This window comes from Urocitellus parryii, chromosome 4, assembly GCF_045843805.1.
Source record: "Urocitellus parryii isolate mUroPar1 chromosome 4, mUroPar1.hap1, whole genome shotgun sequence".
Taxonomy (NCBI): domain Eukaryota; kingdom Metazoa; phylum Chordata; class Mammalia; order Rodentia; family Sciuridae; genus Urocitellus; species Urocitellus parryii.
In genome coordinates, this window is record NC_135534.1 from 1759720 (window position 1) to 1787702 (window position 27983).

Consider the following 27983-nt stretch of genomic DNA (forward strand, 5'->3'; position numbering starts at 1 on the left):
AGCATGGCCAAGGGTTTATGTATTTTATTTATTTTTTTCAAAGAACCAACTTTTTGCTTTGTCAATTTTTAAAATTGTTTCTTTTGTTTTGATTTTATTAATTTCAGTTCTGATTTTAATTATTTCCTGTCTTCTGCTGATTTTGGTGTTGATTTGTTCTTCTTTTTCCAGGGCTTTAAGATATAGTGTTATTTGTATTCCTTTAATTTCTTTTCTTTCTTTTTTTTTTTTTTTTGTCTAATTGCTCTGGCTAGACTTTCAAGGATGATGCTCAATAGAAATGGTGAAAGAGGACATCCTGTCTTATTCCAGTTTTTAGAGGGAATGTTCTCATTTATTTCTCCATTTAGAATGATGCTGGGCTTGGGTTTAGCATATACAGCTTTTAGAATGTTGAGGTATGTCTCTACTATCTGCAGCTTTTCTAGTGTGTTGAACATGAAGGGGTGTTTTTTGTGACTTTTTATTCTTTAAATAAATGAGCTCAACACAATAAACTTTCCTCTTAGTACTGCATTCATAGTGTCCCAGAGATTTTGATATGTTGTATCAGTGTTCTCATTTACCTGTAAGAATTTTTATTTCATCCTTGATTTCTTCTAATATCTATTCATCATTCAATTGTGTATTACTAGTCTCTATTTGTTATAGTAACTTCTATTTTTTATTTTATCATTTATTTCTAATTTCATTCCATTGTGGTCTGATAGAATGCAGGGTATTATTTCTACTTTTTTATATCTAAGAGTTGCTTTGTGACATAAGATCTGGTCTACTTTAAAGAAGGAGCCATGTGCTGCTGAGAAGGAAGTATATTTGCTCCTTAATGGATAAAATATTATATATATATATATATATATATATATTATAGTATTTAGTTCTATATTTTCCTTATTTAGATTTTGTTTGGAAGATCTGTTTGGTACTGAGAGAGATGTGTTAAAGTCACCCAGTATTATTGTATTGTGATCTTTTTGACTCTTGAAATTGAGAAGGGTTTGTATAATGTACCTAGATGCTCCATTGTTTGAGACATAAGTATTTATAATTGTTATGTCCTGCTTGTTTATGCAATCCATGAGTGATAAGTTTTTCCCACCCTTTCACCTTCAGTCTGTGTATGACTTTGCCCACAAGGTGAGTCTCTTGATGACAGCATATTGTTGGTCTTGCTTTTTAATCCAATCTTCCAGTCTATGTCTTTTGATTGATAAGTTTAGGTTGTTAACATTCAAGGTTATTATTGAGATATGATTTGTATTCCCTGTCATTTTGATTTATTTCTGGTTTTTGATTTGTCTTAGTTTCTCATTTGGTTGAATGTCCCTTTAGTGTAGATTCTCCTTTTGCTGGTCTTTACTTTTTTTTCACTTCATCATGGAATATTTTGTTGAGAATGCTCTATAGTGTAGGATTTCTAGTTGTGAGTTCTTTTCATTTTTTTTATCATGGATGTTTTAATCTCATCTTCAAATTTGAAACTTAATTTTGCTGGATATCAAATTCTTGGTTGGCATCCATTTTCTTTCATATCTTGAAATATATTATTCCAGGATTTCCTATCTTTGAAGGTCTGGGCTGAGAAATCAGTTGAGATCCAAATTGGTTTCCCCCTATATGTAATTTGATTTTTTTTCCTCTCACAGCCTTTAAGATTTTATCTTTATTCTCTGTGTTAGTCATTCTCATTATAATATGTTTTTGTTGTGGGTCTGCTGTAATTTTGTACTTTTGGGGTTCTGTAAGCCTCTTGTATTTGATTTTCTATCCCATTCTTTAGATTTGGAAATTTTTCTATTTTATCATTGAAAATATTTTCCATTCCTTTGGTTTGTATCTCTGCTCTTTCATCTCTTCCAATAAATCTTAAATTTGTTTTTTTTTGTGTGTTATCCCATAATTCTTGGATGTTCTGCTCATGGTTTCTTACCATCATCTCTGCGTGTTCAACTCTACTTTTAAGGTTACATATTTTGTCTTCATTGTCTGAGGTTCTGTCTTCCAAGTGGTCTAATTTGTTGGTGATGCTTCCAAATGAATTTATAATTTGGTTTACTGATTACTTCATTTTGAGGATTTCTGCTTGTTTTCTTCTCACAATCTCTAACACTTTAACAAAGTGGTCTTTTACTTCCTGTATTTTTTCTTTTTTATAATATTTATTTTTTGGTTGTAATTAGACACAATACCTTTATTTTATTTATTTACTTTTATGTGGTGCTGAGGATTGAACCCAGGGCCTCCCACGTGATAGACGAACTCTCTACCGCTGAGCCACAACCCCAGCCCCTGTATTTTTTCTTTGATTTCACTCCTTATGCTACCCTTTACTACACGTATCAGTTTAACTGTATACAATATGAACTCTTTCTTGGACATTTCTTCCACTGTGTTATCAGTGGCTTCTGTTGTTGAAGCATCTTGGTTTATTTGGGGCACTTTATTCCCTTGTTTTTCCATGTTGCTAGTGTATTCTCCCATCTAAAAGTACGGATCTAAGGCAGGATCAATTCTACCCCGTAGACCTATAGTGTCCCTGAAGGTTTGCAGCACTTCACCTTTCACGGTGAGACCAATATCAACAGCACCCAGTGTACACACTATACAGCCTTAAACCTAACAGCTCCCGCTAAGGTGTCCACTGCTTTCTTTTTCTTTTTTTTTTTTAGAGAGAGAGAGAGAGAGAATTTTAATATTTATTTTTTAGTTTTTGGCGGACACAACATGTTTGTTGGTATGTGGTGCAGAGGATCGAACCTGGGCCGCACGCATGCCAGGTGAGCGTGCTACCACTTGAGCCACATCCCCAGCCCTCCACTGCTTTCTTGCATTGAACCAAAATGATGAGTTCGATAACTATCTGTAGTACAAACAGAATATTGTTAAAACAATATACAGTTTCAAATGGTGGGCAAGAGAACAGAGGTATGTAGTATGCAATATTCATGAGGGAGGAAGAGAGAAGCTAGAAATAAGAATTCACAGGAAGAGTGGAAGAGGAGCCGACAGAGAATGGCTGTTGGTTGGAGGAAAGTTGGAAAGAAAATAGACAAGAGAGAGGAAGAATATGAACAAAGAGAAAAAATTAAAGACATAAGAATACAACAAAAATGCAAAATGCCAATCATATATCATTATCCTCCACACACTGATGCATAAAAAAAACCATTTCAAATATGGTAGAGAGGTTACTGAATCAAAAAATAAAATAAGTCTTGCTGGAAAGTTGAACTGTCTCTGTCAGTGTTCTCTCAGCATCGCCAAACCCAGACCAGCCCTCAAAACCCAGTCTTTATCCCACTCTAATCTGGGCTTCAGACGTCTCAGGATCAGCCATGCTGCAGTCCCAAGATCTTAGTGCTGCTCCTACTTGCAGAGAGACCACCAGGGATACCCTCATGCAAAGGAGCAACCCCGAGATGCAACATCAAGACCAGGGCCACCAGCACTCTCAGCAGGAAGACCCCAGGCTCCTCCAAACCTGCAGCACCCCCACACTGGACCTGCAGGTCCCAGCTGGAGTCCCCAGACAGAGGCTCTTGTGGTGGTCAACCTGCTGGCACCCAGGCCCTGACCCTGGCTGGTGTCCACAAATGGGTGCAGCCACATGCAACTAGACCTGGAGTCTGCCCTGCAGCAGTCCCCCAGGCTGTGGTAGCAGCGGTAGTAGTGGTGGTGGTTGGCAGTAGGTCAGCAGTAGTAGTGGTGGTGGTTGGCAGTAGGTCAGCAGTAGTGGCAGCTGCAGAGACAGCTACAACTGCAGCTGCGGGGGTCACGGTCCCCAGGTGATCTCCGGGGGTCAGCATCAGTGTCAGCTTCAGTAGTGTCCAGGGCAGTGGTTTCTTCTGTGGCAGTGACACCCAGAAAGAAGACTCCAGGCGATCTCAGGCTGGCAGCAGCGGAATCAGAGGCAGCAGCGGTGCAGGCGGCGGTTGGTTCCCATTCTTTCTCGGATGTCTTTTACCATGTCTATATATCATGGCCCACTGAGTTAATCACTGAGTTTCTTAGTGCCTTGACATTGCTAAGGCTGACTTTGAACTCGGAATCCTCCTGTCTCAGCCTCGCGAGCCACTTCATTCTATAACCCCTTCTATTTTCATCTTGAGATAAGGTCTCACAAGTTATGCATTTGGGCCTCCACTTGTGACCTTCCTGCCTCCAACCCCCAGGTAGCTGGGATCCCAGGTGTGTGTCACCTGGCTTGTTTCCCATATGGTATATTCCGTTCTCTGCACTTGAATTCCTTTTTGCAGTCCCCACTGTCCAACCCGACCTGTTGCCATAATCGAGATCCAGATTTTCACATTTTCTTTCAATCTGGCTTTTTCCATTTTCCTATCTTCACACTCCATTCCCCGTACTCTGCTCATTATTATTACTTCCCCGCATTCTTCAGTTTCTATTCTTTATTTTCCATTTGTTGTTCTGCACACTTTGTACCTCTTTGTACATTTTCCTGCACCATTCTTCATAGTACATAATTCTTATCCACGTTCTACTCTCCATTTCTCCATTATCTATTCTCTTTTTTAAAAATATTTTTATAGTTGTTGTTGGATCTTTATTTATTTATTTATATGTGGTGTTGAGAATCGAACCCAGTGCCTCACACATGCTAGGCAAGAGCTCTATCATGGAGCTCCAGCCCCGGCCCCCCATTATCTATCCTTAATGCTCTATTTTCTATCCTCCATGCTCCATTTTTCTTAGCCTGTACTTCATCCTCCCATATGTTCTACATTCTCCATGCTGCACTGTACACAATTATTTCCCATATTCATACTCAGTTGTGATTCTCCATTTTCCATACCCCGTACTTGGTACTCCATTCTTCAGCCATCATATTCCATACACCATGCCCATCTTCATTCTCCATGGAACAGTCTCCAAACACTATTCTGCATTCCACACTCGCCATATCTATGCCCATTCAAACGCCCTTCTCCACTCTTCACTCTATTTTTCAATCTCCATACTCCTTTGCTCATTCTCCAGATTCTAAACTTTGCATTCCATTCTCTATTCTCCATTCTCCACTCTACACAGAAACGTCTACACATTTTTCATTATCCATTTCATTCTTCATTCTATAACCCCTTCTCCATTATCCATGCTCCATATTCCATAATCTTTTTTCCATATATTGTACTCCATTCTTTAAAAAAAAAAACAACAAACTCAGGGACACTCAACCACTGAGCCACATCCCCAGCCCTATTTTGTATTTTATTTAGAGACAGGGTCTCACTGAGTTTCTTAGTGCCTTGGCATTGCTAAGGCTGACTTTGAACTCGGGATCCTCCTGTCTCAGCCTCTCGAGCCACTGGGATTATAGGTGTGCCTCACAGCACCTAGCTGAACTCCATTCTTCACATCCTCTCTCCTTACTCCTTTCACCACACTCAATTCTCCAGTCTTTTGACTTGACAATTAGTACTTCATTCCATCTGCCACATTGCTTTCTTCTTTCTTCATTCGCTATACATGATACTCCACTCTCCAGTCCATACTTCCTTCTCTGCTGTTCATATTTGACACAACATTCTCCACACACTGTTCTTTATTCCACACTCATCATACTACAATCTCCATCCTGAACTCTCTACAATCCATTCTCTGTTCCATATTCAATTCTCCAGTCTTCATCCTCTTTTCTTAAATTCCATTCTCCCTTCTCTATATTGCAGCCTTTTCCTCTATTCTCTAACTTACATTTCCAAATTCCAATCTCCTTAATCCATACTCCATTCTCTAGGCATCATTATCCATACTTTATATACTCTGTACTCATACTTTATACCCATTCTTTATTTTCCTGTCTCCATAGTCAATTACCCATACCCCCTTCTCCACTCTTTGTTATCAGTACTTCATATTCCAATCTACATAGTGTATACTTCATTCTTAGCCTCATTTCCCCTACTCTACTTTCTAGTGTCCAATCTTCATTCTTCATACACTACTCTTCAACTCCTAACTCCACACTCCTCAATTCCCCATTCTTAATACTCCATTTCCTACACAAACCAATCCTCTTATTCCATTTTCACTACCTTTCTTCAGTTTGTATACCCTGTACTCCAAATAGCATACTATGATTCCCATTCTCTGTACTCTCTACTTAACAACATATTACATTGTCCATATTACACGGAATGGACAATGTAATATGTTGTTAAGCAGAGAGTACAGAGAATACATATTCTATATATTTCATAGTCTCTCCTTTATATTCTATTCACCATAATCATATTGCATTCTCCATACTAATTTTCATCCCATTATTCATTCTCATATCTATTCTTTATACTCTTTTTTTTCAATATTTTGCTTTTTTACTCTCTATTTCCTTTTCTCTATAATCTATTATCCAAATTCCGTATGTCATCTTACTTTCTCCATTCTCCTTATGCCACACTTCGTCCTCCATTGGATTCTCCATACTTGATACCCCATGTCCACTCTTCACTCCATTGTCCACTCTCTATACTCCATGCTTCCCACACCTTACTGAGTTCTCCCCTTCCTGTAGTCACCCCACACTTCATTCTCTGTATTCTACATTACATTATTCATTCTTCACAGTTCATTCTCCATTCTTCACACTTAATTCACCATGTTCTCTTCTCTGCTCTCCAAACTTCATATTCTCCATTTTCCTACTCTACTCTCTCTATTCCATCTTTCTCCATTCTTTTATCTCTGATTCCGTACTCCAGACATTTTTTTACCATATTCTATACTCTGTTTTTGGTACTTCCCTTCATTTTCCTTCCCCTTACTTCATTCAGTATGCTCCATTCTCCATACTCCACACTTCACACACCGTACTCCACTCTCCTCCTCCAGTCTCCACTTTACAATCCACTCTCTATATTCTGTTATTCATTCTTCATTTTCCACAGTCCATTCTCCATTCTCCACCATTCATTCTACAACTATATTCTCAATATTCCATATTCTATTATTCATAATTTTCCGTAGCTCTTACTCCCTTCTGAATATTCCAAGTCCTTTCACCAGTCTTCTATTGCTAATTCCATAATCCATACACCAATCTTGTTTTTTTTTTTTTTAACAGGGTCTACTATGTTACCAAGGCTGACCCCAAACACATGATTCTTCTGGCTCAGCCTTCTGAGTAGCTGATATTACAATATCCCAAACTTTACAAGCAACAGTGTAGTCTCCATACTCGATTCCACACACCACTCTCCATTTTCTATCTCCATACTCTATTCTTCATATTTCATTCTCCTCCATTCCTTATACTTTTTTCTCCATTCCTTATTGTCTCTATTCCACACACTGTTCTTCCTGTTCTATACCCCATGACCAATTCTCCATTTACCATACTCTGTTCTCCATATTCTCTATTCCATTCTCCATACTCTACTCTCTGTCTCCACTTTGCATATTCCGTGCTATATTCTCCATACTTTAATTTCCATTCTTCATATACCACTTTTCATCATCTATACTTCATGCTCTATTTTCCACATTCTGTCATCATTCTTAATTCTTTATATTCTATACACTACTCTTCACATTCTATATTTTATTATTTATATTGTATTCTCAGTTCCTTACTCCATAACCCCATCTCCATATTTCATGTGCCATTTTCCATATTCCACACTACTTGCTTCAAACTCAACTCCTTGTGTTCTACACTTCATTCTTTTTTTTTTTTTTGAAAGAGTGAGAGAGAGGGAGAGAGTGGGAGAGAGAGAGAGAGAGAATTTTAATATTTATTTATTTTTTTAGTTCTTGGCGGACACAACATCTTTGTTGGTATGTGGTGCTGAGGATCGAACCTGGGCCGCACGCATGCCAGGCGAGCGCGCTACCGCTTGAGCCACATCCCCAGCCCTACACTTCATTCTTCATATTTCTTTCTCCAAACTTCACTCTCCATTCTTCACGCCCCACATTTTATATTCCGTACTCATACTCCACAATGTTCACTAATACATATCCCTTTTAGATTCTCCTTCCTCTTGTTTCTCATTTCTCTTTGGTTTTCAATGTTTCTTTGAGCCTTCCTTTTCCACTAATAACTTGGTTTTCTCCACTTCAGAGTGCATATCTCTCTCCAGCACATCCCTTTATCCACAAACTCATCTACTCACTCCATGATATTTTTGTCTTTCCCTCAACATCAGTCATTAAATCTCTATGCTCCTTCAAAGGCCACCCAATCACTGGAGAGGAGTTCCAGGCCCTGCAACATTTTATTATTTAGGATCCTTTAATATGCCAATAGGCTGGCATTTCCTCCATCCTGAAACAAGCAAATACATGCAGAGTCCCAGCTGACTTCTCACTAACCGCATCGACTTTCTCTCCTCCCCTTCTCTCCCCAGCAGGCCTGCTGTTCCAACCAAAGAGACTTCGGACCTTGTTCCATCCTTCCCATTGCTCAGGGCAGATCCTTGCTGCCGTGTTTGATTCCCTCTTTCTCTGACACTCCATGTTACATCTGTTGGAATGCAGGTATCTGGGGAGAGTCCCCCACACACCTCAAATGAGAATAAGAAGAGCTCTGGATGACACTAGAATCAGCATTAACTCGCCTTCAGACCTCCACCTTCCCTACACATTTGGCCACCCTCTTAGCTCCCGGGATTATACACTGAGGTTCTCAGTGATCCTCCTTCTCCTGCCATGTCCCCCTGAAGTCCATGCTCCATGGAGAAAATGGGATGGAGGGCCTGTCCCTCCTCTGCTCAGAGCCCAGCACAGCCCCTTGCCTCACTCAGAGTAAAGGCCCTACATGATTACTATGGCTGACAGAGATCCACAGGTAGACCCTGATGTGTCCTCTGACACTCTCCTGGTTGCACCTTTGTTCAATGTCCATGGAGGATTAATCTGGGGACTTCTGCAGACACCCAAATCCATGCAGCCTCATCCCTCATAAAAAATGTGGTATTTACCTGAACATACACACATCCCCTGGTATACTTCAAATCATCTCTAGGGTGCCCATAACACCCCAAACAATGCAAATGCTACTCAAGCAGTTATTATGCTGTACTGTTTAGAGTATAATGACAAAGTTCCCATTTGCAATTTCTTGTTGATTGAATCTCAGATGTGTAACCCATGTGCATTAATCTGTGTTACACTACTATAACCAAATACTTGAGGCAGGCCAACTTTATGAAGAAAAGGGTCTTATATACCTCACAGTTTTGGAGGCTGTGCTTGGACCGTGTTTGTTGGTTGACGGTGGGTGCTGCTTGGCCCTTAGCTGTGTGCAGCCTCTGGCGAACACCTCCCTGGCAGTGAGGAGGCTCCAGCTCCCACCCTCACTGGTGTTCCGTCTGTCCCAAGGCTGAAACACCTTGGAAAGTCAGGATTTCTGCTCTGGTGTCCTCGGGCCTAGCGGCTCATTCTCTCCTGGACAGCTGCCGCCTCCTGCAGAAGCCCCTCCCCATCCTCCCTGGCCCACAGCAGGGGAGCCCTGGTTGGAGGGCTCTGGAGCCCTGGTTGGAGGTTCCGTGTTCTGCCTGGTCCCTGCCACCTTGGGGGCCTCTTGCAGCCCAGTTTTGCAGCAGCCTGTGGAGACTTCCGGGTGCTCAGGCATCAGACCCTAGGGTGGAACACCACCTCTCCTACGTGGGTCTGTGGTGCACTGAGGCCAGAGCAGGGCCCTGGGTGGGAATCCAGACAGGACGGGGTGGGCAGCAGGGGCCCTGCAGACCTGGAGCCAGCCCAGGCCACCAGCCCTACAGCAAGCTGCACGTATGGCTTCCAGGCTGCAGTGGCCAGTCCCCGCCCTGACCGGGATGTGGTGTTCAGAGCCACGGCCTGCAGGACAGCTGAGCATAGGAAGGGGAAGGCCGAGGGGCATCAGGGACCAGGAGGGAGGAAGGACCCTCCCCCATGGTGCTAATGGCCCTCCTCACCTGGAGCCAGAGACAGCCACGAGGCGGGGGCCCACTCCCCCCAACTTCCTGGAATGGGAGAAGAGGGGCAGGGGACGAGGGAAGCGGTGGCCACTTACCCTCTTCAGTGATTGTGGGTGTGGGGATTGGCCACGGTGGGAAAGAGGCTGTTGCTGAAAATGGAAGAATGGGTTTAACCAGGAGAGTCCATGAGCTGCGGACCCTTGGGCTGGGCCCGGGCTGCTGGGAGGGCTAGGCCTCCATCCTGCTCTCCCGGACAAAAGCCTCATGTATTTTCAGAAGTTGGATTTCCACTCATTTTACATCAGGGAAGATCTAACCGGTCCCCAACTCACAGGGGAAGTGCAGGGTGACCCTGCCTGAAGCTCCAGCCTGGCTCAGCTCTGGCTCCAAGGGACTGTGTTCTCTCTGGTGGTGGTCAGGGCTCCAGTTCCTCCCCAGGCGGGGCTGCATGTTCCCACAGTCCATGGCAGGGCCCATGGGGCCAGCGGGGCCACCCAGCAGAGTGCAGGCTGCTCAGCCCGGCCACCTGAGTCTCCAGGAGCCAGGCTGCCCGCGGACTCCCCTGACCTGGGAAGTCCCTGGGATATGGGAGTCCCCACTGTGTTCAATGGAAACTCCCCACAGGAGCGAATGTAGGGACCTGAGTAAGGAACTTTCTATCAACCTGTCACCTGATTGTCACCCCCCAAGGCCTCTCTGCTCCACCCCTGCGTTATCCCAAAGCAACGCTTTACTTTGTTTTGTTGTGGTTTTTGTTTGCTGGTTGGTCGGTACCAGGAATTAAACCCCAGAGGTGATTGGCCACTGAGCCACACCCCAGGCTTTTTTATATTTTATTTAGAGATAGGGTCTCACTAATTTACTGAGGCTGGCTTTGAACTCACCATCTCCTGCCTCAGCCTCCCATGCTGTGGGGATCACAGGTGGGCGCCGCCCCCCACTTACTTTTGTTTTATGTCGTCTTTATTACAACCTACATGAAGGTTTAATTAAAATAGAGAAATATGAAATTAAAGTTGGTGATGCAGTGAAATGATTTTGTATCCTGTGTAGGAACGGGACTCAAGTCCGTTGGCACAGAATCAGCTCCCGCCGTGTGTCAGCCTCGAGGTAAAGCCACTCACAGCAGTGACGACCAAGCACATCTATGTAGGCTCTACCTGGATTCATTTAGAATGTGGACTCTCTCAATAGCCTCCCCTTCCAATATTCTTATTTAAAGTTTGGAAACCCCTCAGGGTGTGATTCACTGTTTATTGGCATGGTGTAATTATACAAGCAGTGGGTCGCGCTGTGAACTTCCGCGTCTGCGCGTGACACCATCAGTCAGCTGCACCGCCTGGTTCGCCCCTTGCCCTCCCCTCGTCCTCCACGCAACTCTCCCCTTCCATTTCCAGGAACCCCCTTTCCCTCCAGCTTGCACTCAGCACCAGGTCCCGCAGCGCAGCCCCGTGCGTCGCCCGCTCATGCCTGATTTCCTTCTTTATAGCTGGGTGAAGCCCTGCAGCGTCTCTGGACAACTTGACCCCTGTCCGTGGACAGGAAGGTTCCTTTCTAACTGCAACCGGACAAGCGTGAACACACGGTGGGAAAGGCGGCCGGCCCCACACCAGGACACACTGACTCCCCCAGGCCTTCTCTTTCCTCCTCTAGATAAAACACCGTGTGGCAGCCGGGACAGTGACTGGAGGGACCATCAATGTCACAAACACAGCTGGGGACCCCAGGGCCCTGGCGTGGGCTCCCCCGTGACAGCCTCAGAGGTGAGTGACCTCATTCCCCCATGGCCATCCAGCTGCAGGGTGCCGCCCAGTGCAGGTGGCTTTGGGGAGTGGGCATCAGCAGCAGCCACTGCCCCTTGTGGCCCACCAGCCTGTTCTCCACCTCCTGGAGCCACCTTGTCCCCTCAGAGGCTGATGGCCAGGTTGCTTTCCATGGCTGGTCTCAAGCTAGCCCAGCAAGGGAGAGGCCTCATGCCGCTGGTGGCCTGTGGCTTTGTGTCCAGCCTGTCACTCCAGGGGCCTCCCACTGTGACAGCAGTAGTGGGTTCTGTGTGCTCAGGGACAAGGTGTATCTGCTGCCATCCACAGAATGCCTTTTTTTTTTTTTTTTTTTTTTTTTGGCAGAGCTGGGGATGGAAACCAGGGCCTTGTGCATGCCAGGTAAGTGCTCTACCACTGAGCCACATCCCAGGCTCTTTTTTTAGTTTTTTATTTTGAGACAGAGTCTCGCTAAGTTCCTGAAGCTGGCCTTGAACTTGAGATCCTCCTTCCTCAGGCTCCCTCGTCACTGGAATTACAGGTATGTGCCACCGAGCTCAGCAAACTTCTCTGTTTTAAAAGTAAAAGGAGTAGACTCTAAATAACAATTAAAAGTGCGTGGAATGAACCCTTAAGCCAGCAGTGGGGGTGTTCGTTTCCCAGGATCATACACCGTGTGACGACACATGCCACACTTTCAGGACTGGCTCCACAGCGGCTGTGTTCATGCCCACCAGCATCGGGCGAGTGTGCACATCACACCTTGAGCTACTGTGGTGACTGTGACGTCACAGGGTGATGTGGATTTCATATATGCCACCCACCACTGTCCAGGATGTCATCGTGTGGCTTGTGCCCGCTCTGGCAAGCCTCACTTTTGGGTTCTGCTCTGTGCTGGTGGAAGTGAGGAGAGCTGGTCCAGCCTGCCTTGCAGGGCAGAAGGGAGCACACTGGGCAGACTGTGAGCCTCTGGCTCCCCTCACACAGGTCCATGTGGGTGACCAGGACGGCCTGACTTGAGTCCCCCAGCATGAAAGAGGTGGTGTCCACACTGCTGTTCGTCTCTTGTCTCTCCTGGGTGGAACACGGGTCTCCAGGGCCCTGGTTTCACTTCAGTCCCCCTTGGCAGCCGAGGTACTGCAGGCGTGCTGACCAGGGTGGTGGGTCCCCTGAGCCCAGGAATCCGGGGGCAGGAGAGATGCCGACTGGTTTGGGGCCGAGGGAGAGGCAGGCGTGTTCTGCAGCTGACTCGGAGCAGCGTCTGGGTACAGATTCAGGCCGCTGACCCAGATCTGAGCCTGCAGCCGGGGAGCCGGGAGTGTACTTGCCTGGGTCATGGGCAGCCCAAGGAGCTCACCAGGAGGGGGAGGGCCGAACCTAGGGGCAGGTATGAGTGGGGGGGGCAGCAGGAAGGCAGGGGAGGAGCAGCCATGCATGTGGCATCGAGGGTCCTTGGCGCCCTTCTCCGGGATCAGGGGCTGGAGGACGGGGAGTCGGTGTTGAAGGTTTCCAGTCTGGGAGATGTGACGCTCTGGAGCGGGTGACAGCCGCGCAGTCTTGGAGTGAGCTTGGAAACCTAATGATGGCAAGTTTCATGTCCTGTCTGTTTTACCACAATAACAAAGTAGTAAATCCATTTGTTTCTTAATCCACTTCTGGACTACTATGCAGAAACTTGGCCCTGACCAGAACACTCACTGTGTGTAGTTAGAAAAGCTTATCATTGTTTAACAGATGGGAAAGTTGTTTATTCTGCCGTGCTCTGGGAAATCCTTGGTGTCTTTGAAATGCTCTCGTCCGTTGTTTAAAAGTGGAGACTGTGCACCAGGAGTGCCTGGGCCACGTGCCTCTGCGAGGTTCCATTTGGTGATAAAGACCCAATCTCGCCTCCTGGTCTCCCCAGGCAAGTGGTGGGCAGGTGGCCATTGTCCACTAGCGCCCTGGGCCCTTTATGAATAGTCCATGGCTGCTCCTGAAGGCCCGGGTGAGCCATCAAGCAGGGACCCCAGGCCACGCTCCGACCCTCTACGGGGAAGGTTCGTGCCCCGAGGTCCGCAGATCAGAAACCACTTGGCCCCACGTCCACTTGAAGCTCTAAATTCTCCTCCTCTACTTCACCACTAAAACTCACTGTAATGAAGCCAAATAAAAATAATTTTAAAAATCAGGACATTTGATCTAAAGGGAAATGCCCTGGGATCTGGGCCCAGTGTCAAATCGTGGCGGTCTGCTGAAGGGAGATGGCGTGGCGTGGGGGCAGGGCAGGTGCAGACACTGACACCTAGGAGGGCTCAGGAGATAACTGGGCACCTGGGAAGAGGTCAGGGGAGGGACTGACCACCGGGTCAGCCTGGGAGTCACCCACCCGCCCTGGCAGGGACTGTCCAGGGAGCGGCGAGTGTCTGGGTAGGTGCCGTGAAGCCAGGGGCCATGACGGGGCCACCTCACGGACTCCAGGGACCCCAGAGAACTACCCTGGGGAGGCTAGAGCCATCTGATGTGGGTTTGGAGAGGACAGGAGAGGCCTCCTCCCGGGGAGCTCTGCTCTGAAGGGAGCCAGATGGCTGGCAGGGCCAGGTGAACAGGCCCAGGGAGCTGACCCCCACCCTGTGAGGAGGAGAGGTCTGTGTGGACGTGGCAGAGTGAAGGGTCGGAGGTGGGGAGATGGTGCTGGGGTTTCTGGGCGGGTCCTTAGGAGTGGGAGACCATAGCAGAGGACACACTGCCATGTGGCCTCGGAGGCTGAGGCAGGAGCCACATGGACAAGCCCAGGAGGCCTGGAGTCCCCAGGAGTCCTTCCAACATGCTGTCCACTCCATGCCCTGCCCCAGCTCCCACAGACACTGCTGCTCTGGACCCCTGGAAGCAGGACCCCATGTGGCTCATAAGTCAGTGTGAAGGCCCTGAGGCCACCAAGCCAGCCCAGGACCGTTTGGTCAGGAAGAGAAGGCGAGGGGCTGCTCCATTATGGACAGGAAGCGGCCACACTTAGGGCCACCTCACCCCTCCGCCCCCAGAGAACCCCCTGCACCAAGCAGTCCACCCAGACTTGCCCAGACCCAGAGACCACACTAGAGCTCATCCCCAATCAGGGGTCCCCAGGGTCACGTGGAGGCCAGCCTCTCATCCCACTGTCACATGACCCCCTGACAGGACAGGAAGGATCTGGAGCCCCCGTGCACCTGGCATGGGGTGAGAATCCAAGGCCAGAGGCAGTGTTTCCCAGGGACCTTTCCTGCTCCCGGGGACAGAGCTCGGGCTGCAGGACAGGCCTCCCGGGGGCCATCTGCACACCAGCCCTTTACAGGAGTGGTCAGGCAGGAAGGGGCCAGGCCCCTGGGTCCTCTGTGGGATGTCCCATTGCCCGAGGGAGGCCAGACCCACCTCACCTCCCTCTCCACGTGAGCCCTCCCATCCCTCAGAGGACCCCTCTCCCACCCCACAGCTCTGTGCGCAGGCCCTGTCCTACACCACACCCTGGACCAGTGCACCTCCCAGGCCACACTGACCCTTTCAGAGCCTTCTCTGGTCAGCCCCAGCCAGACTGGAAGACCGCCCAAGACCCGCCCTCACTAGGCCCGCACAGCTGACCCCTGGTGCCCGCCCACAAACACCCCTTTCCCCCTCACTCACTCCCAGGCCTCCCTGGCAGCTGCCTGACCCAGCTCCCTGGAGCCCCACCCAGGCCACCCTCTTACCTGGCAATCGGAACCCACAGATGCCCAGACTGGCCCTCAGGCCTGGCGTCAGGGACTCCTGCCACAGACAGGGCTGGCATCTTGGAGCCAGGGCTGACCTCCCGGATCCAGGCCTGCCAGGACCTCCCATGACTTGGATGCTTCTTCCCGCAGGGAGCTCAGCAGAGAACAGGGCCTTGGGTAGGTGTTGTCGTTAGGAACCCTCGCTCCGCCCCCAAGGGGCGTCTCCAGGCCCTCGGCTCTGGTTCCTGGGGAAGCGGCAGCATGGATTTTGAAATCCTTTTGAAAATGTTTTTCCTTTGTTTTGTTTTATTTAGAAATTTCCCAAATTTTTACCAAGTTAAAGAGACAACCACAAGAATGTGTAGCCTGGATGGACGACTGGCATAAACAACCCCTCCCCCACTGCCCAGCCGCCCCAAAACCACGGCCCCCCAACTCAGCAGCAAAAAATGCCAAACACGAACAGGAAAAAAGGCAGCAACATGGACAGTGTGCGGCGGGGGGCACGGAAACCACTCCATGACCAAGGGCACACACACGTGCACACATGTGCAACACTTGCCTGAACACACACACACACACACTTGCATGTAACTTTGCACACACGTACGGTTGAAGTGCATATGTGTGCAAGCTCATGTGTGCAGGGTGTACACCCCACAGGCACCATGCACATGCACCACTCATGCTTGCAGACACGCTTGGCTGAGGCAGAGGATCCCCTTCCACAGGCAGAGGAGCCTGGTGAGGGCAGGCTGCTGGGTCCACCCCTCACACTGTCCCTCCCGGTCATCCCTTGGCCTCTCTTGGCCTGCTTCCTCTTCACCTGCCCCACCTCCCAACGTCCTTTGGAGAATACAGTAGGACAGTGGTGGCAGGATCTGCATGTCATCCCACATAGCCACAGAGGATGGGGACGCATCTCCATATTCCTCAGAGGTCCTGGGACCCTGGGGCTGCTCCAAGGCGGGCACCCCTGAGCCAGAGAAATACCATCCCAGACAGAGCCCGGGCTTCCGAATGTGGAGGATTCCTTCCCAGAGACCCCTGGGATTGGAGGAGCCTTGCAGTGGTCAGTGGATATGCAGGGATGGGCCCAAGGATGGGCCACAAGGCCTGCCTTTAGAGCCACCCAGCTGTACCTTGAGCCTGCCCATCCCCAGAACTGTTTCTCCCACCAGAAGAAGCCTGGCCAAATGAACTCCCCCAAAAGTCAAGAGTCAGAGGACAAATGTCCCCACTGGCCTTGGGGTCCTCCCCTAGAGATGGTCCTCCTTAGTCTGGGACACTCCATTTCAAGAAAACAGGTTGGCATCGGAACCCAGGACTTCCTGCCCTGCTCACCCAGCTCTGACAGCTCTGCACCCCGGGAGCACCGCCCACAGAAAGCCCTGCCAGCCACGGGGGATGCCCTGCACACCCCCAGGGGGACCCCCCTGAAGGGGACTTTCTGGACCCTGGGGAGGCTCTAGGGGCTAAGAGGGTCTTCGAGTCCCAGGAATGTCACATCCAGGAGGATGGCCTCTCGTGCTCTGCGAAAGACAGTCTTGGCTTGGGGAATTTTGCTGGCACGGAGACAGGAAGGAGAGGATCTTGGCTTTCCAAAATGTTTACTACATCAGGAAATTAATTCACTACGCACGGGCTTCAGTGACGATAATAAAAACACTCGCGCTGGCTCGGGACGAATGGAGTCTGACCATCCTGGAGCTCCCTACTTTCAGGGGAGCCTAGGAGGACTCAGACGGGCTGGGGTCACAGACCCTCCCCTCCCTGCCCGTGGCCACCCACATTGCTGGGGCAGGGAAGGGTGCACACTTGTCTTCACGGGTGCCCCACTGAGAGGGCGGCCTCAGGAACGTGCCCAGGAGGATGGAGACAGTGCTGGCCGGGGCAGGTGCTGACCTGACTGCTGCCGGCCATCAAGGCTCCCTCCACCCTAGCCGGACTGGTCCAGACCAGGGCCGCAGGAGGTCAGGGCACTTGTGTAGGCTCTGGGCAGCTCTAGACCAAGCTGGGACGCAGATGCTAATGGGGAGAAGAGAAGGGACCTGAGTAGGGAGGGCTGTGCCAGGGAGGGCTCCCCACAGGCTCCCGCCTCTCTTTGCTGGCAGAAGCTGCTGCCAGAGCCCAGGACCCAGCTTCCAGCCCTGGCTGCGCAGGCTCCAGCAGGAAGGCCCGGGCTGTTACCTCATCACGGGGCAGAGCCCCAGGAGAAAGGAACTCGGGGAGGCCCTGGGCCCCCATTCCCTCCCCTGCTCTCCCACCCCCTCCAGCCTAACAAGCAACCCCCCGGTGCACCCTGCCCGGGGTCCCCTCATCCATGAGCCTGCAGCTCTTTGATGACACTTCCCCCAGCCACCGTGGCCTTCTCTGGCAGCATGTGCCCTGTGCCCATGGGGGCTCTCACCCCACATGTCCACAGCGGGCCTGCAAAGGACAGCCCTTCCTGGGGTTCAAAGCCCCAAAGGTGAGTGCCCAGCCCCAGCCAGCTGCCCAGGCCCATGCGCTTGGCTGAGCTCCCTGGGTTCAGGTTTTGGGGAACATGTAGCCATCGGCTAGAGGTCCATTTCAAAGGGCTCTTTTACTTCTGGATGCCCAGTGGCCACTGAGTGGGAGTTTGGGCCGAGAACTTCTGGGGGTCAGTAACAAGTGAGTCCTAGGGGACCCCTCCCTCTGGGTTAGGTCTCTGGGCTGTCATGGAGGTCAGAGGCTGGAAGGAGAAGAAGCTAGAGGGTGGTGCCCTGCAGACTCAAGGTGGCCAGGGTAGCTGGGTTAGGATGACCTGAGAGGCTGAGGAGGCTGAGGTCCAAGAGAGGGGCTCAGGCCAGATCCAGGAGTGCAAGCTGCTCACCCTTCCAGGCTCAGGGCCACTGGGGGCCCTAGGGAGCAAGTTCTGATGCTGTTCAACACCTCTCACCAGAGAAGCCCTCTTTGGGCCCAGAGGGGGGCTGCCATGGAACTAGGACTGGTGCCCCAGCACTCACCTCCTGCCACCTTTGTGTCCATTCCAGCATTAGTTAGCCATGCCAGACTCCCTTCCGGTTTCCCCAAATCTCAGCACCTCTCTCTCCTCTGCCCCCTCACCTGGATTGCTCCTCTTGTCCGCAGAACAACCCCCACATGAGCTATTGTACAGATGCTGCTTGGGACTGAAGGGTGTCGCTTCACCTCGGAGGTCCTTAGATCAGGTCGGGGGAGGAGAGGCCTTCACCTCCAGGAAGCCATCAAGCGTATCCCGCAGTCTTGCTCTGCAGCAGCCCTCAGGACAATCTTGGGAACCCATTTTACAGAGACGACCTTTTTTTTTTTTTCTTTTTTGTGGTACTGGGGATTGAACCCAGGGTCTTGTGCATGCAAGGCAAGCACTCTACCAACTGAGCTATGTCCCCAGCCCCAGAGACAACCTTTATCGTACTTTTCCAGGCCTTGCAGAGCCTAAGAGACCCTTTGCCACATGCTGTCACTGGGCTCAGCCCCTTGGAGTGCCTGTGTGCTGGCGTCATCTCCAGTATGGAAAACAGAAAGTCCCACAGGGACAGTCCTTATGTCCTGATCCTGGTCTCAGACATGACTGCTAATGGCTCAGAATCTACAAGTCATAGATGCAGGAGGGAAATAAAGGCAGCATTGCATTTCACGGCAAAGGGACTTACTGAAGTTTTCTTAGCAATGGACTTCCAGTTATCAAATTGGGAAGTTACAAAATTGTATCGGAAATGGTGGTAGGTAGACGGATGAATGGATGATGGATGGGAGATGGGTGAACATGGCATGGATGGTGGGTGGGTGGGGAGGTAAGAGGGTAGTAGATAGGTAGATAAACATAGTAGTGAACAACTGAAAAGTAGACTAGAAGTGTGAATGAATGAGTAGTTTGCTGGGTGGATGGATATGGTTAGGTAATGGTGCATGGGTGGATATGTGGTGGATGGGTAGATGAACATAAAAATGTCAGCTGGATGGGTGGATAGTTAGAGTGCTAGGGAAATAGAAAAGTAGAGGGCTGGATGAGTCAATTAGTTGATGATAGATGGAAGGATGGGTGAGTGATAGATCAATAAGTCTATGGAAGGGCAAGTAGATGGCGTGAGTAGTCAGGTGGATAGAAGAATGGATCTTGATAAAGCAGATGAGTGAGTCGGGAAATGGGTGGATAGAGGCGACTAGAACTACAGAAGAGTAGATGAGGGGTGAGGGTGACGGCATTCAAGAAGGTGCACAGAGAGCACCCCGAGAGGGAGCCTGGTGGAGAAGGTGGATGGGTGGATGGATGGATGGGTTGAGGGTGGCATGGATGAAGGTGGATAAGGGAGGGAGGGAGAGACGGATGGATGAAGGGAGAGATGGACGGATGGATGAAAGAGGGGTGGAGGGGTGTTTGGGGCAGCTGTGTGGGTACTAGTGGACATAGGAGTGGGTGTTGGTGGAGGGTGGGGAGGACATGGAAAGGCAGTTGGACAGCTGGATGATGAAGGAGCAAGTAGGTCTTTTCATGACACCTTTTTTGGCTAAGCTCTGGTCATGATGAATAGCTGCAGTACCCTCCACCCTGTGTCTGTAGTTCCACGCTGTGACCTCCAGGCCACAAGGCAGCATGGCCTCTCAATCCCCAAATAAGGTGACAAAGTCCGCTCTGGCAGGGTTAGGGAGCAGGAAGTCCAGGTGGGGGTGGGAGGCCCTGCTCCCGGAGCTGAAGTCAGTTCCTTCTTTTCTAAACAATGGGGCTTGGCTTGGACCCTGCCGCACCTCCACCCTGCTCCACCCAAGTTCCCGCCTCGTCTGATGGGGTGCTGGGGCCCTCGTGCAAGATGCAGGGAGCTGGGGGCAGCTCTGTCTTTGCTCAGGGTTCCAATGGCCCACTTTGGGGTCTTTGAGGCCACCCGACCCCCGCATGGGCCCCCCAGTGAGTGTACCAAGGTTCCCAAGCCCACCCCCAAAGCCCCCAGGTCTCTGCCTGCTCACAGCAGGGAGTCAGCCTGCAGGGTAAGGCCTCCCTCACCTGATTATCTCCCCTAATCCTGACAACTGCCAGCTGAGCACAGCCACAGAGACCCCAGGCAGTCTCCAGGTGGTACAGTCTCCAGGTGGTAAAGTGCAGGGTTTACTCCTCGGACCACCTCCATGCAATGCCAGGATGCAGACCCGCCTAGCCCTAGAGGTCCAGCCCCCAGGCGGCAGGGTCTCCAGAGCCTGCTCAGTGTCTCTCAGCCCTGATGTGGCTTAGACCCAACGTGTTGCTAGGATTAGTGCCCGGATTAGCCCACCAGCTCTCCAGAACCTTGAGGTCCAGTCACTGGTGCTATAGTAACCTGGCTGTCGGCTGTCGGCAGGGGACTGGCCACTCCTTGGCAGACTCTTTCCTGCAGGCCCAGCCTGAGCCTGGGATCAGGGGGAAGGGCCCTGGGTGAAGGGGCAGTATGGGCTTGGGCCTGAGTCCCCAAGCTGCCCTGGACTGTGCCCTGCTCCCTCCTCTGCACAGCACTTTCCCTGGGAAATCTTGAGCTTCTAAAATCAGCTGTTTTCTGGATACCAGAATGGAAGCCACACCTGGGTCATTCCTGGCTCAGGGAGAAAGGTGACTTGTTCCCGGCCTCACTGAAGCTGCGGAGTCAAAAAGCCTTTGGGCTCGTGCATCCAGTCCCCCAAATTCCACCTGAGAATTCCCCACCCTGGCTTAGCCCAAGCCATCTCTGCGGCCCCCTGCCTCTGGCCCCACTGTCCTCTGCCCAGGCTCCCTTGTGCCTCTGCTCTGAGGCACAGCATGGCCAGGAGTCTGGGATCTGGTCAGCCCTTGGTGGTGCGGCTGATTAGGGGACTGCCCCAGAGGCCCAGAGAGCCCTGTGATGCCCAAGAGGCTGGCCCTAGGAAGGAGGAAGGGGTGCGGCTGCCTGGGGAGGGCAGAGCCAGACCCTCTGAGCCCTTTGCAGGATGCAGGCCCGCCCTGAGCCCCACGTGCCCCTCTCCTTGGCCTGGCCAGGCCTCCAGTTGCTCTGCAGACCAGGGCGGTGGTCTTGAATCCTTGCAGCTGCTCAGCTCCTCCACCCCATCCTGATCTGACCGCTTGTCTTCTTCCCTCCCACCTGGCCACAGTGGCTTTCCTGCTGGGCCAGGGACCCCTCATCTCCTGACTTTGGCCCTGGCCCCTCTTGGTCTGCTCACACAGCCACACGGGATCCTATCGCCTAAGCCAGGCTCCCCACTGGCCCAGTGCCACCTTTCTCAGGCTTGTGGGACCTTCCTGGGCAGCTCCCCTGGGCCTCTCAGACATGCCTGCAAACCACCCCTGCTTGCAGCCTCCTTCCCCAGAGACTCACACTACTGCCTATGGGGCTTCACACCTACTGCTCCTGCCTGGACACGTCCCCCCAGATATCCACCTGGGTGCTTGGTAGGGGAGTGAAAGATATGTAGATGAGTGGATGATGTGTGTGTGTGTGTGTGTGTGTGTGTGTGTGTGAAAGATATGTAGATGAGTGGATGATGAGTGTGTGTGTGTGTGTGTGTGTGTGGTGGGGATGTGTGGAAGGATGTACGGGTGGACGGGTAGATGGTGGTGAGTAGATACCTGGATGGATGGATGGATGGATGGACGGATGGATGGATGGATGGGTGGATGGATGGATGGATGGATGGGTAAGTGGGTGATGGATGGGTAAATAGATGAATAAATGGGTGGGTAGCTACATGGGTGGATTGGTGGGTGCCCCTTCCCTGCAAGCCATCCAGGAAGTGCGGCCAAATGGAAAGGCCCAGGTGGGTATATTTCTGCCTAGAGCATCCAGCCTGGCCTGAGGACAACTGGGCCCGGATGTTGAGGGGCCAACATACAGGTGCACAGCAGGACTGAGCAAGTGCCAGCTGCCAGGTAGGAGCCCCTTTGAGCTGTGTTCCACTGGGCTTCTCCAGTCCCCCTCTGGGGACTCAGCCCCTCGGGACTCTCTGTGGGCTACCCTAGTGGTCTCGTGGGCCCAGGCTTCAAGCCAAGCCCTCTCTGACACCCTGCTTGCTGTCCCCGAGGCACACGGCTTGTCCCTGTGTGGTTGTTGGCTGTCTGCCTCTGTCACACACCAGCTCTGCTGCATGGGAGGGGTGGACCTGGCCAGCACACACAGCGGCAGAGGCCGAGCCAAGCAGACTCAGGGCAGGCCTGCAGAGGTCGGCCCCTCAGCTTCGTCACCCTGCTCTGCTCCAGTGCGCATGTCTTTCTCCCACTGCCCCTCCCCCACTTCTAGAAGTTTCTATTTCATACCTGCCAGAGACTGTCTTAGTTACCTGTCACCACATACTGGATTACCCCAAAATGTCACCCAATAAAGACTTGGAGCTAAGCGTTCGTGACCTCAGCCTCTGGGGTCGGGGATGCAGGAGCCACTTTGCTGGGTTGTGGTTGCCCAGGGTCTCCCCAGGGGCTGCCGTCAAGCTCTCAGCCAGGGCCACAGCCACAGAAGCCCCCCCTGGACTGGTACAGCTCCTTCCAAGGTGGCTCGCACCCCCCTGGCATGTGGTGCCCCTGTGGGCAAGAGGCTGGGTTCCTCCCCTGAGCCTCTGCACAGGGCCCCTGGGGCACCCCCGTGCGTAGCAGCTGGCTTCCTCCAGAGCGTGTGAGCGGGAGACGGAAAGAAGAGGACACGGTCCTTCTGCCCCCGACTCAGAAGTCACCCACCACCACTGGGGACACAGTTGGTCTTCATAACTGGGGGAGGCTGCACAAGGGGGTGCATCTGGAGGGGGTGCTGCGAGGCTCCTGGGGCGGTTTGGAAGCCGGCTACCAAGGCAGTGATAACGTGCTCTTCTCCCACAACAGAACGGCGTGGGAGGAGAGAGGCTGGCACTGGAGCCCCAACCAACCTCTTGACACCAGGTGACTCATCCAGCCAACCCCTTGACCCCATTCTTTTCCTCTCCCTGGAAGCCCCTCCCTCCCCTGTGCGCCCATCCTCCTCCCGGCCCTCCCTCACCCTCTCCAGAGGAGCCCCCAGCCCGGTGGCTCCAGCCCCGCGCACTCCTGCCACAGCCCCTCTCCTGCTCTCTGCCTCTGGCCCTGGGTGACTGCAGGGAGTGCTGTGGGCAGGGCTCTTGGAGCTCTGAGAGTGAGGCTGTGACTCTCCTGGGTGCCACTGGGCCCCGAAACCCTTCAATGCACCCTGGAGGAGGGGAGCCCACTGTTACCCAGGCCCCCCCGTGACGTGGCAGATTCTCGAGCCCCAGGAGGGGAGAACCAGGGGGTCCTTGAGTAAGAGGCGGAAGACCCCTGGTCCAGCTGCCCTCCAGACCCGAGCCAGGACCCTGGGGCCCTGGAGCTCCAGCCAAGAAGGGACATCAGCCAAGAAGCAGGGGTGGGGTCTGTCCATCTTCCCTGGGCTCCCGCTCCTGGTAGAGGAAGGGAAGTGGGGGACGTGACAGGGGCCGACTGGAAGTCAGGTGGCCCCACCCCTCCAGCCCTGCACCCCTTCCCCTTCCCCTGCCAGGACCCCTGGGCCTGGCCGGGCATTCAGAGCCTGCTCCCCAGGGCTGCCCCAGGCTGGAGGGGCCAGGGTGTGGCTGGAACCCCAGCGACAGGGCGGAGGGCAGCCCCTGGCTTCTCCCTGGCTCCCCCACAGCAGCGCCCTGTCCTGGCAGCGGGCAGGCCTCCGTCCCCAGGCCACCACCCTGCCCTGGGAGCTCCTGGCTCAGCACTGCCGGCTGGAGCAGAGCTTGGAGAAGTGACGCCTGTCATGCAGGCAGCGTCACAGGGCCCCGGGCTGCAGCAGAACAGGGTCATTTTTTTATTAAAAAGCAAAACCTAAACCAAGAAAACAAAGTGATTAAATCTCTTCTCAGAACAGCAGGGCCTGCAGGTCAGGGAGTGACCGTCTCGCGGGGTGCTCGGGGACCCTCAGCTGTGGCGCAGGGAAAGAACACAAACAGGAAACAGCTGGTTTTCCCTAATGTGTGGGAGGGCTGGGGTCCCCAGAACCAGGGTCCCCAGGACACAGCAACCTCAATGGTGGCCCTGGAGCTGGGCTGTTCCATCCTCAAGGAACCCAACATGCTGCCCCCACCTCGGCTTCCTCCTGGCCAGGTGAGGCTGGGGTGTGTCCAGGAGGATGGCCCCAGTACATCTACCACTTCTGTGGGGTCCAGCTGCTCTGAGGGTGCTGCCACCAATAGCCAGGCTCCTTGTGGGGGCAGAAGAGGGGACCTGCCGGGCAGGACCTGGGCAGACCTTCCCGGTGAGGAGGCTGCAGCCAGGAGACCTGGGCCTGCAGGGGAGGCCTGTGTGAAGGCCCGGCAGCCTCTCCCTCCTGCCCACAGCCCCACTGTTGACCGGACCCTGGACATGAAGAGGTGGGTTTCCGCCTCCCGCCTGAGGTCTAGGCAGTGGTCAGTGCCTCATTAGGCCTAACTGTGGAGGGATGCTGAGACTGAAACTGGGAACGGGAGGAGGGAAGAAGGCCTGAGCAGGACCTTGTAGTCAGGACTCGTCCAGCCCAGCCCAGCAGGGCACGGCCACAAGAGTCCCAGTCAGCTGATAGGAAGGGGACAGGAGGGATCTCAGGAGGGGAGCCCAGCCAGGGCAAGTGGCAGCTGTGTGCCTTGGCAATGGTGGCCGGCCAAGAGAGGCCCCAAGCAGAGTGCCAGGCCGACGGCTCTGCAGGGACCAGGCGGGAGCCCCCATAGGCCCCTCTTGAAGCCAGAGCCCCTCAGCTGCAGCGGGCTCAGTGCCGGTCACAGGGGGAACTCGGAAGTGTAGGATCTGCTTCAATGACAATGTTTAAAACCCCAAAGACTGCTCCAATGGGTGACGACGCAGGGTCAGCCCTGCTCCGAATCTCAGGTTCAGGTGGGCTCACGACAAGCAGGGTCTGAGCCAGGAGTAGGTGGGTGGGGGGTTAAAGAAGTCAGGCCAGTTTTACTAGGGTGTTGAAAACAGAAGGCAGTTAAAACAGTAAATGCTGTGTTCTAGGCCTGCGACGGTGGGAACTGCTGGGCCACAGTGCAGAGCTGGAGATGTAGGTCAACCGGGAGAAAGAGTCTGGAAATGGACCCGACTGTCCACACGGGGAACAGCAGCAGCGCAGCAGGGTACATGGGCACGGCACGCTGGGCCGGTCAGCTCGGACCCAAGAAGATCTTCGAAGGAACCAAGGGGAGTTGTCTTGCAGATCAAAATCATCTTGAGATGACTTGATCATAAATTTGAAATAAAATTAGACTAGTGAGAAAACTAATATTCACACCCAAACCTGAGCACGAATGTTTGTGGTGGCTTTATTCATCATCACCCAAATGAGGAAGCAGCCCGGATGCCTTTCGTGGGCGAGAGGAGAGACACACAGGGGGACGTCCATGTGGGTGGGGCATGCTGTTTAGGGCTGAGAAGAAGTTAGTTCTCAACCATAAGCGGCCTGGGGTCCCTAAGTGCGTGGTCCCCAGTGCAAGAAGCCAATGTGAAAAAAAAGCCGTTTGAGTCTCATTCTATGATCCACAGAAGGCTACCGAGGGGACAGTAAAAGATAGGTAGGGCCAGGGCCTAGGAGGGGGAATGGACAGGTGCAGCCTGAGGACAGGGAAGCTACATGCTCCTGTGGTGCTGGGAACCCGCCATCACACACCTGTCCTGTGCACAGAACAGGCCCTTCGGGACTCTGGGCTTCAGTCAGCGGCACCCACCCACTGGTTCCCACCTAGGGGCACAATGGCCACAAGGAAGCTGGGCCTGGGTGAGGAGGGGGTCCTGGGAGCTCTGGACTTTCTGGGCAGTGTTCTGTAGCCCTAACGAGCTTCTGCCCTGGCCTAAGGACTGTCCTGCTGCTCTTGGATGGCGTGGCCCCAGGCTCTTCCCACTGCTCGTCCTGCGTGACCCTGGGCTCCTGGGGTCTCTGTCACACAAGGCACGCTGAGGCCTGGGGGAGCCGGGCAGCACGCCAGGATGGAGAACACTGAAAGCAGGGCCCCCGCGGCAGAGCTGGTGGCCCTGGAGCCCAGGCTCTGAGGACTCAGCCCTCAGATATTCTGGCCTCGGGACCCCTTTACAGTCCTAGGGTCTACTGAGGATCCAGAAAGAGGCCTTTTGTGGATGTGAGATCGTACCCATTACTAGATACCGTGTTAGAAGTCGAAGTCGGGACATTTAAGTCATATTTTTAAAGAAAAACTTAAAGCAGGATAAATGAACTCATTTAAATTCAAAACAAAAACCCACTGCATCGTATGGGTCCCCAGTACCAGGGTCCCCAGGACACAGCGGCCTGTGTGATAGAAATAACGAGGCTGTTCGAAATCAAACAAGTGCAGGGGACGATGGCATCGCTCCACGTTCTGCGGGTCTCTGTGGCTTGCGGGGCGCGCAGATGCCTAGGCAGCCTCCGCTTTCGGGTCGTGGCTGGCGGTGTGTGCTGGACCTGTAGGAGAAGGCACGTGAGGACGTGGGGACTTGGTGGGCGGCAGTGGGAGGGATGCTCTCTCGTGGTGTTCTCAGACGCTGGGAGGTTCTCTTCACTCGCTGGCCACAGCGCAGCAGTGATCTCGTAAAGATGAGCCGCACTGCGGGCCCTGGGCCCTCTTCTCAGACTCTGTGATGTGGAAATCCACCAGTTCAAGAGAGAACAAAGATGCCTGAATGCACCTGGCGCTGGCAGGGTCCTAGGTGGCAAGAGGACAGGGACAGAAGCTGAGGTGCCTACCACCTTCTCCCATCCTGCTGGCCTGTGCTCCAGAGTCAAGCCCAAGAGCAGAAGGGGCTCCAGTCTAGGACTGTGCAGCCAACAGTTCCACTCATCCTCACCCCAAGAGGATGCACACAGGGCCCGACACCTGCTGAGCCCAGGGGACCCCAGGCACCTTGGGCACACAAGGCCTGACCCCTATGAGGGTCCAGATGGGGCCCCAGACCTGGTGGGAGGGCCTTGTCCAGCTAAGAGGAGAGAAGACGTGGGCCTGCGGCCTGCACAGGGCAGGCATTCTGGCCACCAAGCACCCCTTTCTCAGAACCTCTTCTTTCACCCTTCTGCCCCGTGGGGGAGGCTGCCAGCAGCGACTCCTGAGGACAGAGCCGACACAGGCACAGCTGCCGTCCTCCCAGCCTGCAGCACTTCCCACTCGAGGCAGTGTCTCCTGGGCCAGAGTCTAGGAGCTGCCTGGTGGCAGGGGGTGGGGGGCACCAGGGTCAGAGAAACGGGGAGGAGAGACATAGCAGCTGGCAGGCACCCTGAGGGACCCTAAGCTTGCCCGCGTCCTGCGGGAGCCTCGGTCTTCTCACCTGGGGGATGGGGCTGGTGGGCACGGAGCCTGCCCCAGGAGTGTCCAGAGCATTATGGGGGTGCACACGGAGGGCTTTTCACCCTGGGATCCCCTGGGAAAATGTGATGATAAATCCTCCTCACACAAGGAGTCTGGGCGGGGGGGGCCTGGGGAACTGGGCAACAGGTGCTGGCCACCTCTGTGTTCATGGTGGGGACATGGCCCAAAAGTGAGCATGGGGCTGGACCCCCACCCCCAAAGCCCTCTGGAGACCCAAGGGCGGTTCTGGAGCAGGAGCCTGAGCTCCCAAGCCTTAGAAGGGCTCTCCCTTGGCTTGAGGTCCACACGAGAGAATCTGGTGCCGGCCCCAGGAATCC

At 52.6% G+C, this 27983-nt stretch overlaps 1 long non-coding RNA gene across 13 annotated transcripts in view; it reads left to right on the forward strand.

Moving 5' to 3' along the window:
* LOC113200265 (uncharacterized) overlaps window positions 1–25596 on the forward strand; it is a 48061-nt gene extending 22465 nt beyond the window's left edge. Inside the window, exons 3-9 of one of the 13 annotated variants that reach the window (XR_013343508.1) lie at window positions 11574–11683; window positions 12047–12082; window positions 12198–12221; window positions 12668–15558; window positions 15696–22249; window positions 23189–23245; window positions 25331–25596. This is a non-coding gene — a long non-coding RNA (uncharacterized LOC113200265). Of the gene's footprint in view, window positions 1–11573; window positions 11684–12046; window positions 15559–15695; window positions 22250–23188; window positions 23246–24403; window positions 24712–25330 lie in introns of all 13 variants that reach the window. The other 12 variants (XR_013343510.1, XR_013343509.1, XR_013343511.1 and 9 more) reach the window with 12 other exon arrangements.
* The last annotated feature ends 2387 nt before the right edge of the window (window positions 25597–27983 follow it).